This window comes from Salvelinus sp. IW2-2015, linkage group LG22, assembly GCF_002910315.2.
Source record: "Salvelinus sp. IW2-2015 linkage group LG22, ASM291031v2, whole genome shotgun sequence".
NCBI classification, from domain to species: Eukaryota; Metazoa; Chordata; class Actinopteri; order Salmoniformes; family Salmonidae; genus Salvelinus; species Salvelinus sp. IW2-2015.
In genome coordinates this window covers 16,887,383-16,898,239 of record NC_036862.1, presented here as the reverse complement: position 1 = coordinate 16,898,239, position 10,857 = coordinate 16,887,383, and the positions used below count along the sequence as shown (strand labels likewise).

Here is a 10,857-nt window from a genome sequence, read left to right as displayed (position 1 = left end):
CTTGGGAAGGTGAATGTACTAGAGAAGTGAGGACCAAACTTATATCAGAGCCGCATCGTTAGCAATAATTGTTTCAGGGACCTGTTAGTATTATTGTGATACCGTCTGCCCTCAGCGCGATCCCCCTTTAATGAGTGAGTAATTATGGCACGGCGGCCAGTGGGCTTTTTGATTAAAGCAATCATACAGGCTATTAGAGGGAGGTCAGCCCAGCAAAACAAACGGTGGTTGTTAAACAGTTCTAGGAGAAGCAGTGTACTGCTAGGGGTGGTAATACATTTGCAATAGTCTGGCGCAGAACAAAGAGCCAATTAATGAAAAGAAAGACCGCCCTCTAAGATGAGAAGGGGGGGGGGGGCTGGCTTCAACAACCAGATTGTTTTTGCAAGGCATGTCCATTTTCATTTGTAAACAATTGTAATATTCGCCTTAGTGTTCAGAAGTAATAGCAGATGTCTTCAGGCCTTGGACCCTGAGTATTATGAATATGGCTGTCACTAGACCTTAAGATGAATGTCAACTAAGTTGGCTCTGGTAAGAGCGTCTGCTATGACTAACATGTAATTTGGCCCTGGGATAAGATTCGGGTCCAGTTTGTCTTTTGTCCGTGCGACTGCTGACTTGTCTCTATCTCTGGTCTCCTGGTCCTGTCTCAGCAGGGATCTTGATGAAGGAAAGCATCGTCTGGCTTGGAGGAGATCAATCACTTCTCATGTAGGGAGTCTGTGGAGCCCCTTTGTACTGTAGACAGAGAACAAAGGCAACAGCTTGACCTGATCTGACAAGGCTGAATCGTGAAGAGCGGACTGAAGGACTGGGGTTGCTCACCGTCATATGGGGAAACAAGTATTTTGCTCAAAGGTCAGAAGAGATGGTAGTGGGCTGGGACAAAACCAGTTTTAGGATATCATTAGTATGTGAACGGAAAAAACATCAAGGAGATTTAACTTCTTTAAGAGACAGCCTAAAATGTTGGAAAAACAAAAGCCCCAAAAGTTTTTTTTTTAAACGGGCCCAAAGAGTGAAGTTGCTCTGTTAAAATGTTTGGCCTGGTAAAAAAAATCTTGTGATAGCCGGTAATAGCATAAGCTAGGTAGAATTGAGGCTGCCCGTAAATATAGAATAACTTTGAAAGAGCTCAGGTTTGTCAACGTCTGCTCAGCTCCGCGGCATCACGTGCTCTCGCAAAAACAGTTTTTAGAAATGTTTGCTAATTTATAAAAAATGAAAAAAAATGAAATATCACATATACATAAAGTACATACCAGTAAGTATCAGTACTTTGTTGAAACACCTTTGGCAGCAGCGAATACAGCCTTAAGTCTTCTTGGGTATGACGCTACAAGCTTTGCACACTGTATTAAGGGAGTTTCTTCCCGTTCCCGTCATTATTATGAGCCGTCCTCCCATCAGCAGCCTCCTGTGTTGTCAGTCCCTCAGTATGGTATGTGAGTTGCCTAGATTTGGAATGCATCCAGGCAAAAGTGCACAGTGTTTTTATGAGAAGTGTTCCCAACACAAGTACTGAACATCACAGTCCGTTCCCAAAACTCCACTTCTCCAGCTGGACTTGTGCCCTTCACTCTTTCTCATCTTATCTCTTTCTCTTCTCATCTCCTCTGTTCTCTCCCTGATACACAAACCAGCTGTGCGTCTCCATTCAGTAAACAGTCTGGGATAGAGAGGGAGAAGAGAGAGAGGAGATGTTACAGAGGAGGGGGGATGCAGCTGCTGGACGTGTCCTACTGCTTCACACGCACGCATTTGGCACGCGCAACGCGCACCGCGCACGCGCACGGCACGCGCACCCACACACACACACACACACACACACACACACACACACACACACACACACCACACCACACCACCGCCCCCACCCCCCCACCTACCCTCTGTCTGGGCCGAGAGGAGACTGGAAAGGAGAGGAGAGAAAGAGCCAGGATGTTCCTGTCAGTGTCTCCCTGTTGGGTTTGGAAAGCTGATCTACGGATGTTTGCTCTTGACCCCCTGGCCTCTTCTCTCTCGCTCTCTCGCTCTCTCTCTCTCTCTCTCTGCCACTCGCTCTCTCTCTTTCTCTCTCTGCTCTCTCTCTCTCTCTCTTCTGCCTCTCTCTCTCTGCTCTCTCGCTCTCTCTTTCTGCCTCTCTCTCTCTTTGTCCCTCTCTTTCTCTGTCCAGCGACAGCCCCGAAACCTGAAGGATCTGGAGATGATCTGTAGGGAGGAGTGGGCCAAAATCCCTGCTGCAGTGTGTGCAAACCTAGTCAAGAACTACAGGAAACGTATGATCTCTGTAATTGCAAACAAAGGTTTCTCTACCAAATATTAAGTTCTGCTTTTCTGATGTATCAAATACTTATGTCATGCAATAAAATGCAAATTAATTACTTAAAAATCATACAATGTGATTTTCTGGATTTTTGTTTTAGATTCCGTCTCTCATAGTTGAAGTGTACCTATGATAAAAATTACAGACCTCTACATGCTTTGTAAGTAGGAAAACCTGCAAAATCGGCAGTGTATCAAATACTTGTTCTCCCCACTGTATATATACTGATTATTGGAGGACCAAAAAAAGTCAATACCGATTCATCTGTATTTTTTGGTCCTCCAATAATTGGTATCGGTATTGAAAAATCATAATGGGTCGACCTCTAGGCTGAATACTTTCCAAAGGCACTGCATTTAAGGAATAGGTGGGTATTTGGTATTTTCCCATTGTCTCTACTGAGGTCCCTCTCTGTAGGCCTCCCCTAACATAACATTACTACCAAATAACTCCTTGAGAATTCTGCAATCCTGAGGCGGTTGTTAACATTCTTCTCTGCTTATTGAATCAGCCCAGTACAGCTGGCCCAGACAGAGCTGCACGTCAAAGTGTGGGAGTTTGTTTAAAGATATTCTCCGGTGCTTTTGTATACTTTTTAGACAGTAGTTCTGAAAGTAGCTCCACGAGCCAAAAGTGGTCCCTGAAAATTGCGACTTACATCACAAATGTGCAGATATGTGCACCACGTCATTGCTATCTCGCTCTACTGTGAGTGCGTCTTGCTAGTTGTCACTCAAATGGTGAGGTGCTGAAGCTCATTGGCTGAAACTCAAATTGCTGGGGGCTAGCCCACTGGTGGGCTACCCCCCTGGTAAATGTAGGGAAAATGGATCCGCACAGCTTTCAGAAAACAATTGTTTTCAAAATAGAGATTTCGTGGCTAGCTAATTGAGGTAAGTAATTCTGCTCATAGATTATGCATGTATGAACTACACATGGACACGTCCAGCCCAAAGCAGGAGGTTGGAAAAATACTTACTAGTCGCCAAAGTACCGTCTTTAAGTATGTGCTTGCTGGCTTGTGTTGAAGAACAATACCTGTTTGTTTGTATGTGTTTGTGTGTGGGCGGGAGACTGGGAACGGGTTTGTGTATGTGTGTAGACAAAACAGACGCTKTAGGCTACATCCCAGTGAGTCCACAGAGCCACCTCAACACCCACAATGGGGTCCTTCACACTCCCAGAACCCCACAGCATTCCTGCCACCAGACCAGATGTTTTCTGTGAGATTCTATCCACTATCTGTCTCTAAAACTGCTTGTTGTACTGCACTCGCCCTTCAACATCTCCTGTTTTTATATCCCCCTCTCCTATTCAACATTTTCATTGTTCTTTTCAAAGACGAAAATACAGAAGTGCTTTGTTCTAACACTTCTCTAAAATTAAGTTAAGTGATGTTGTGTAATGCAAGCAGAGACAGGAAGAGAGATGTTGAGGAAAAACAGACTTGGGTTCAGACTTGGGTTCAGACTTGGGTTCACAGATACTTTGATCGTTTGCTTGAGTCTGCCTGGAGTGCCAAATAGGCCGGTTTGAACGTTATGGGACTTTTCTATTGGTTTATTAAAGGGATATTTTGGGATTTTGACAATGAGGCCATTAATCTAATTCCCCAGAGTCAGGTGAACTCGTGGATACCATTTTTATGTCTCTACATGCAGTTTGAAGGAAGTTGCTAACTAGCGTTAGCGCAATGACTGGAAGTCTATGGTATCTGCTAGCATACCATAGACTTCCAGTCATTGCACTGACGCTAGATAGCATTGTCTGGCGAAACTACTTCTAACTTCCTTCATACTGGAGACATAAAAATGGTATCCACAAGTTCATCTGACTCTGGGGAAGTAGATCAAATCCATAAGTATCCCTTTAAATCAGGAACACAAAGCAAACTAGAGTGAATTTGATATCAAAGGGACCAATCTGAGGAAAGCCCTGGCTGAGATTGTCAGCGTCAAGAGAAAGTAGTTAATTTAAAGCAGACATCTGCCTTACACAAACACTTACACAAACACATACACACACACACACACCATCTCACACACTTACATTAGAATACAAAGAGACACCAGTAACACACACATCATCTCACACACATTAGAATACAAAGTACAAAGCGAGACAAAAGCATCACTGACAGACACATGATCTATGATCTCACACTCGCTTCTCTCTTGTTTTTACTCTCTCCCTATCTGTCAAACACACACACATACTACAAAGCTTGAAAATCTGGCTTGAGTGTTTTTCCTTAGAATCACACAGTGAAATAGAGCTAATGTAATATACAGAGACAGGACTGGGACCAGAGAAGAATTTCCAAGAGCTCGAGGGATTCTGTCACACATAGTGCACAGCTCCCGACTGACCCAGATGGTTATGAAATCCCTGTTCTCCAAAACAACTGAAAACAGACAATAATACTCCTACCCTTCCCTGGGTCTGCAAACAGAATGCCAGTATCCTCTCAAGCAAACCAAAGACTCCAGGGAAGATGTGCTCTCAAACTTTTTAAGTGTCCATGAAACCAATTGGTCAGAGAAAAATGACCAACGTTACAGAAAAACTAAATCAATTCAAATGTATACTGAACAAAAATATATAAACACAACATGCAACAATTTCAAAGATTTTACTCAGTTACAGTTCATTTAAGGAAATCAGTCAATTTAATTAAATTCATTAGGCCCTAATATATGGATTTCACATGACTGGGAATACAGATATGCTGGTCACAGATACCATAAAAAAAGGTAGGAGCATGGATCAGAAAACCAGTCAGTATCAGGTGTGATCACCATTTGCCTCATGCAGCACAACATATCCTTCTCATATAGTTGATCAGGCTCTTGATTGTGGCCTGTAAAATGTTTTCCCACTCCTCTTCAATGGCTGTGCGAAGTTGCTGGATATTGGCGCGAACTGGAACACGTGGTCGTACCCGTCAATCCAGAGCATCCCAAACATGCTCAATGGGTGACATGTCTGGTGAGTATGCAGGCCATGGAAGAACTGGGACATTTTCATCTTCCAGGAAGTGTGTACAGATCCTTGCGACATGGGGCTGTGGATTATCATGCTGAAACATGACGTGATGGCGGCGGATGAATGGCACGACAATGGGCCTCAGGATCTCGTCACGGTATCTCCATTTGCCATCGATAAAATGCAATTGTGTTCATTTTCCGTAGCTTATGCCTGCCCATACCATAACACCACCACCACCATGGGGCACTCTGTTCACAACGTTAACGTCAGCAAACCGCTCACCCACACAACGCCATACACATAGTCTGTGGTTGTGAGGCCGGTTGTACGTACTGCCAAATTCTCTAAAACGACATTGGAGGCAGCTTATGGTAGAGAAATGAAAATKTAATTCTCTGGCAACAGCTCTGATGGACATTCCTGCAGTCAGCATACCAATTTCACGGTCCCTCAAAACTTGATACATCAGTGGCAGTGTTGTGTGATAAAACTGCACATTTTAGAGTGGCCTTTTATGGTGCCCAGCACAAGGTGCACCTGTGTAATGATCATGCTGTTTAATCAGTTTCTTGATATGCCACACCTGTCAGGTGGATGGATTATCTTGCAAAGGAGAAAGGCTCACTAACAGGGACATAAACCAATGTGTGTACAAAATTGGAGCGAAATAAGCTTTTTGTGCATATGGAACATTCCTGGGATCTTATCTTTATTTCAGCTCATGAAACATGGGACCAACACTTTACATGTTGCGTTTATATTTTTGTTCAGCGTTCTACAAATGTATATACACTGCTCAAAAAAATAAAGGGAACACTTAAACAACACAATGTAACTCCAAGTCAATCACACTTCTGTGAAATCAAACTGTCCACTTAGGAAGCAACACTGATTGACAATAAATTTCACATGCTGTTGTGCAAATGGTATAGACAAAAGAGTTTGAGCAGACCTGCTGGAGGTCAAAACATCAGCCAGGAAGCATAGGAACTGAGAAGTGGTCTGTGGTCACCACCTGCAGAACCACTCCTTTATTGGGGGTGTCTTGCTAATTGCCTATAATTTCCACTTTTTGTCTATTCCATTTGCACAACAGCATGTGAAATTTATTGTCAATCAGTGTTGCTTCCTAAGTGAACAGTTTGATTTCACAGAAGTGTGATTGACTTGGAGTTACATTGTGTTGTTTAAGTGTTCCCTTTATTTTTTTGAGCAGTGTATATATAAATCTAAGTATAACCTTGAGGTTTAAGCAGATCTGGTTGTTTGTTGGGTTGAAGGGATATGAGTTCACAGGGGCAGGGGTAATCAGTCTTTCACTTGACAGACCACGATAAGACCAACTAGGGAGGTTAACATAAAACAAATAAGAGAATGCAGTAGTGGTGGTGCGTGGGTAAAATCACTGAGGAAAAAAAGCCATATTACAACCTATGTGTTGTGATAATTATGTTGTTTGCTCTATAACCCGTTCATACGCCACAATGGTATATAAGGCAGAGACAACAAGACGACAGTCACGCAATGGCAGAATAAATTGAACCACATCTTTGTTTCATCACATAACCGGAAAGCACAGCTGTCCGGTGAAGTCCACAAAGCACATTACATGTCACAAACAGTTGCATGACCTACAGCATGGCCAAGCAAGTTAATGTTTCCCACATTTGATTTAGAACCACGGTGAGTTACCCCAAGTCGGAAAGAAAACAGGAGCTGCCTGCGCCTAGTCTAATACAGTGACAACTTACCAAAAACAAACCATTTTAGGCCTAGTCCAATCAACGTAAGCTAAATATCATGTGGCTGTCCATGGTACTGATTTGTGTGTGTGTGTGTGTGTGTGTGTGTGTGTGTGTGTGTGTGTGTGTGTGTGTGTGTGTGTGTGTGTGTGTGTGTGTGTGTGTGTGTGTGTGTGTGTGTGTGTGTGTGTGTGTGTGTGTGTGTGTGTGTGTGTGTGTGTGTGTGTGTGTGTGTGTGTGTGTGTGTGTGTGTGTGTGTGTGTGTGGGGGGGGGTGTAGAAAATCATGTTGCCTCACCTACATGTAGAGGAACGCCATAGAGAAAACATGTTTTGTTTTTGTTGTCCAAGACTATGCTACCTGATTTCCTTTCATTGGCAACGATGAGCCAACTAATTAACATTAGCCTACTACATCTAGCTACATATTGAACTTCCATCCTCTGTATTAATGTATCCAAATCCCTAAATCCAAGGCTTACTTAGGAAAGGGAAGATTTTAGCTAGGTAGCTAGCCAAATGCTCGCTGGCTTCCGTTGCTATTGAATTCAATGCTACGGGCGGCAACAATGTCATACTCTTTTTGGCCAGACAGCATCAGATACATGGGCTACACATACAGACACAGAGGAGCGCTGTTTCGCTCGCTCGGATGCTTTCTCCCGTGAGATACATTCAGCCACTTGCAAATTTAAGGAAAATGATGAAACACAGATGAAATATATCACTTTTTTGGCTTAACCTTGGCATCCATTAGTATATGCCACTGAGAGAATGCTAAATGTTTAGAAAAAGTCGTTTTTTTAAATAAGTCTTAAGATCAACTGTCTGTTCAGTAAGGCTGAGACAAGTAGAGGGTAGATAAGAGGGCCTGATGAAAGGTCTGATGGTGTAACAGATGTCATCCTGTCAGAGAGACCACACTGCGACTGGGAACCAGTGTTTTCCAGGGCGTCTTTAACCAAAGTCGGCAAAAACACCAATTAAACAAGTTCCCAAGGTAGAGAGAGGGAGGGCAATATAATGCTAGCGGAAACGGTGGAGTGAACACTGATGTTGAAGCTTTTAGATGGCGAGCAGCAGAGTACCCAGATCCTCAGAGCACACGTGGCCTCAGCTTTGTCTCCATGGAAACACTGTGCCACTGCTGCCCTCCGCAGCCATGTCGTTATATAATCAAGGATATGCCAGGCGATTAGCTCTCACCAGAGCCAGGCGATTAGCTCTCGCTTTCTGGATCATATCCAAGTCACCCACACTCACAGGGGGTGCTTGTATGGTTCTTTGTTTGGTTAGTCAGTGTTCTGTCTCAAAACTGGGAACACCGAATGGAAAACTCAGCTCCCTCCCAAGCTGCAGCATCTTTTTTCAGAAGCACACTGAAATAAGGAGCTTTCCTTTTCCTCTCCCTGCTTCATTACCTGGAGGAGCAGTAGATCTCAGAGCCACAAAGCGCGCATACACACACATACACACAGAGTGTGAAAGCTTAGATTCCTCTCTGAAGGTAAGTAAGAGACTAATACCCCTCTGCAGCTGCTCTGAGTCAAGGTGGTTCCTACCAGTGTTGACTGAGTGACGAGGGAGTGGTTGGAAMGTGGTTGGAACGCGTGTTGACCACAGCTATGGACTCCATGGCAGAGATTGGGATCTGGGTTGTAGAGAGAGCAGGGTAGGGCAAAGAGAGGCCCAATCCCAAATCAACCCCATACCACCCTAGGCACTTGTTGAGATCTGAGACGATTGTACAGGTATGAGCAATATGGTATTAACTTCACCTTGCGCCCATGACAGGCTAGGATGAAGATTCTCCATATTGTTTATTCCTATCCAAGGCTCTGGGGTTGGGAGAGCAGAGAGCAGGGCAGTGTCTGTGCAGAATCACTGATCTACAAATGACCTCAGGCCAAAATAACTAGGCCTGTGTGATCAAGATTAGCAATTTTGTGCCTCATCTTGCTCAAACGGATCCCTTCAAACACACTGAGAGTCTCCAGTTAGAAAGAGGCTGTGGGTTGGGGGAGGAGAGAGGGGAACAGTGAGAAATAGCTTTTCATCCCAGCAGCCGTTAGCATTGGCAGGGTGACAGCAGTGGTTGGGTTGGGATAGGTGGGTGGGTGGGTGGTTGCTAGTGCTGGGAATTGCCAGGGACCTCGCAATACGATATTATCACAATACTTAGGTGTCAATATGATACGTATTGCGATTCTCACAATTCTATATTTATTGCAATTCGATACTGTGATTGTATTTCGTTTCAATGTTCCAAACATATTGCTCACCTTATGTCTTCTGCAGAGGGACAGGAGAGAGACATGAGAAAATGAGTTTTGATCAGTCATGGAAATAAAAGTGCTGAAAAATATAACTATCGATTTAAAAATATATATTATTAACTGTTTCTCTCTATCTCAAAATAAACAAGAGGGGGGGTATTTGGAGGGGGTAGAGCGGAGGGGGAAACCTGGAGCAATCGCTGACAGACCAGCTATCTCACACACTGACTGACTGACTGGCTGACTGTCATGCTGAAACCCACGTTCATGCTGAAACACATATAAACGCACACACTCAATGCTGAAATAACCAAATATGCACAAACACAGTGAGCACACAAGTGTGCACCAGACTGCATACACACACACTTACACACATCCAATGCAACTGTTAGAATTCAAATCCCCTCCCCTCTAAAAAGCCTACTTCTGTAGCTGTGGAAATCACCTCTCCTCTCCTCTGCTTTCCTATTCAAACTGAAAGCCCTGGAAAAGCACAGAGTCAGGGTGAGTAAATAAAAAAATGTAAAAAAATATTTTGTAGCTGGCATTCTCTTATAAATAGATGTAGTGGTATCCATGGCAACTAAACCAAGCTCTCTCACAGCTACCTTGAAAGGAGCAACGTCTGAGGCGAGAGGGAAAAAAAGGGGGACTGTGTGTGTGCATGCATGTGTGTATACTACAGACGTAGTATACAGGCAGATTTCAGACGTTACTAGTTCACACTGGATAGAGAGGTCCACTGAGGAGCTTCAACTAATCAGCTTCAACCTCACAATTCAGCAGAGGACAGATGTCTGGAAAAAAATACAGGCATGCACATACACCCAGGGCTAGGCTAGCCTGCCACCGCAACACAAGCTAGAGACCAAAACCCCAGTCAGTATGTGTCCCAAATAGCACCCTGTTCCCTTTATAGTGCACTACTTTTGACCAAAGCCTCAAAAGTAGTGCAATATATAATAAACAGGGTGCAATTTGGGATGGAGACTGTCAGTTTCCCATTGGCTGTGCTAATCCCCAGACCCAAAGACCAAAAGCCCCACTGTTCCCTTCTCTACTGCCAGAGAGTTATAAAGGATTGCTGGTTGGGTTTCAGCGGAACATTTTCACAGGTGTTCTGGAACAAGTCGTGTCCCGACAGAGATCAGCACCTCTGCACTAAATAGTGTCTGCTCTTCTAATCAGTCAGCCATGTGATCTCCATGTGCACCCCTCTTAATATTTCTACTAGCACATAGCATAGCTGGTCACTCAAATAGAATAGAGCTTCATTGTCCATTGTGAAATGTCAAGTTGTCTTTTGGCTGTCTGTGTTCTGTGGGTTGTGATTTAATGAGTTATAGATCATAAGTGAGCCAGTGGATTGGTGTGTATTTATATTCAAAGCCTTGTCCAAATGAGCTGATGTGAAAGCCTTAACAAGCCTGCCAAACATCTTCCACCATCTCACCCACACACAACTAAGTTGCCTTAGTTACAACCAACATAACACCCTGTGCCCCTTCCCCAGTCTCCTG

At 43.9% G+C, this 10,857-nt stretch overlaps 1 pseudogene; it reads right to left on the bottom strand.

Moving 5' to 3' along the window:
* Positions 1-10,857, bottom strand: part of LOC111949599 (PTB-containing, cubilin and LRP1-interacting protein-like) — a 47,148-nt pseudogene that overhangs the window by 18,342 nt on the left and 17,949 nt on the right.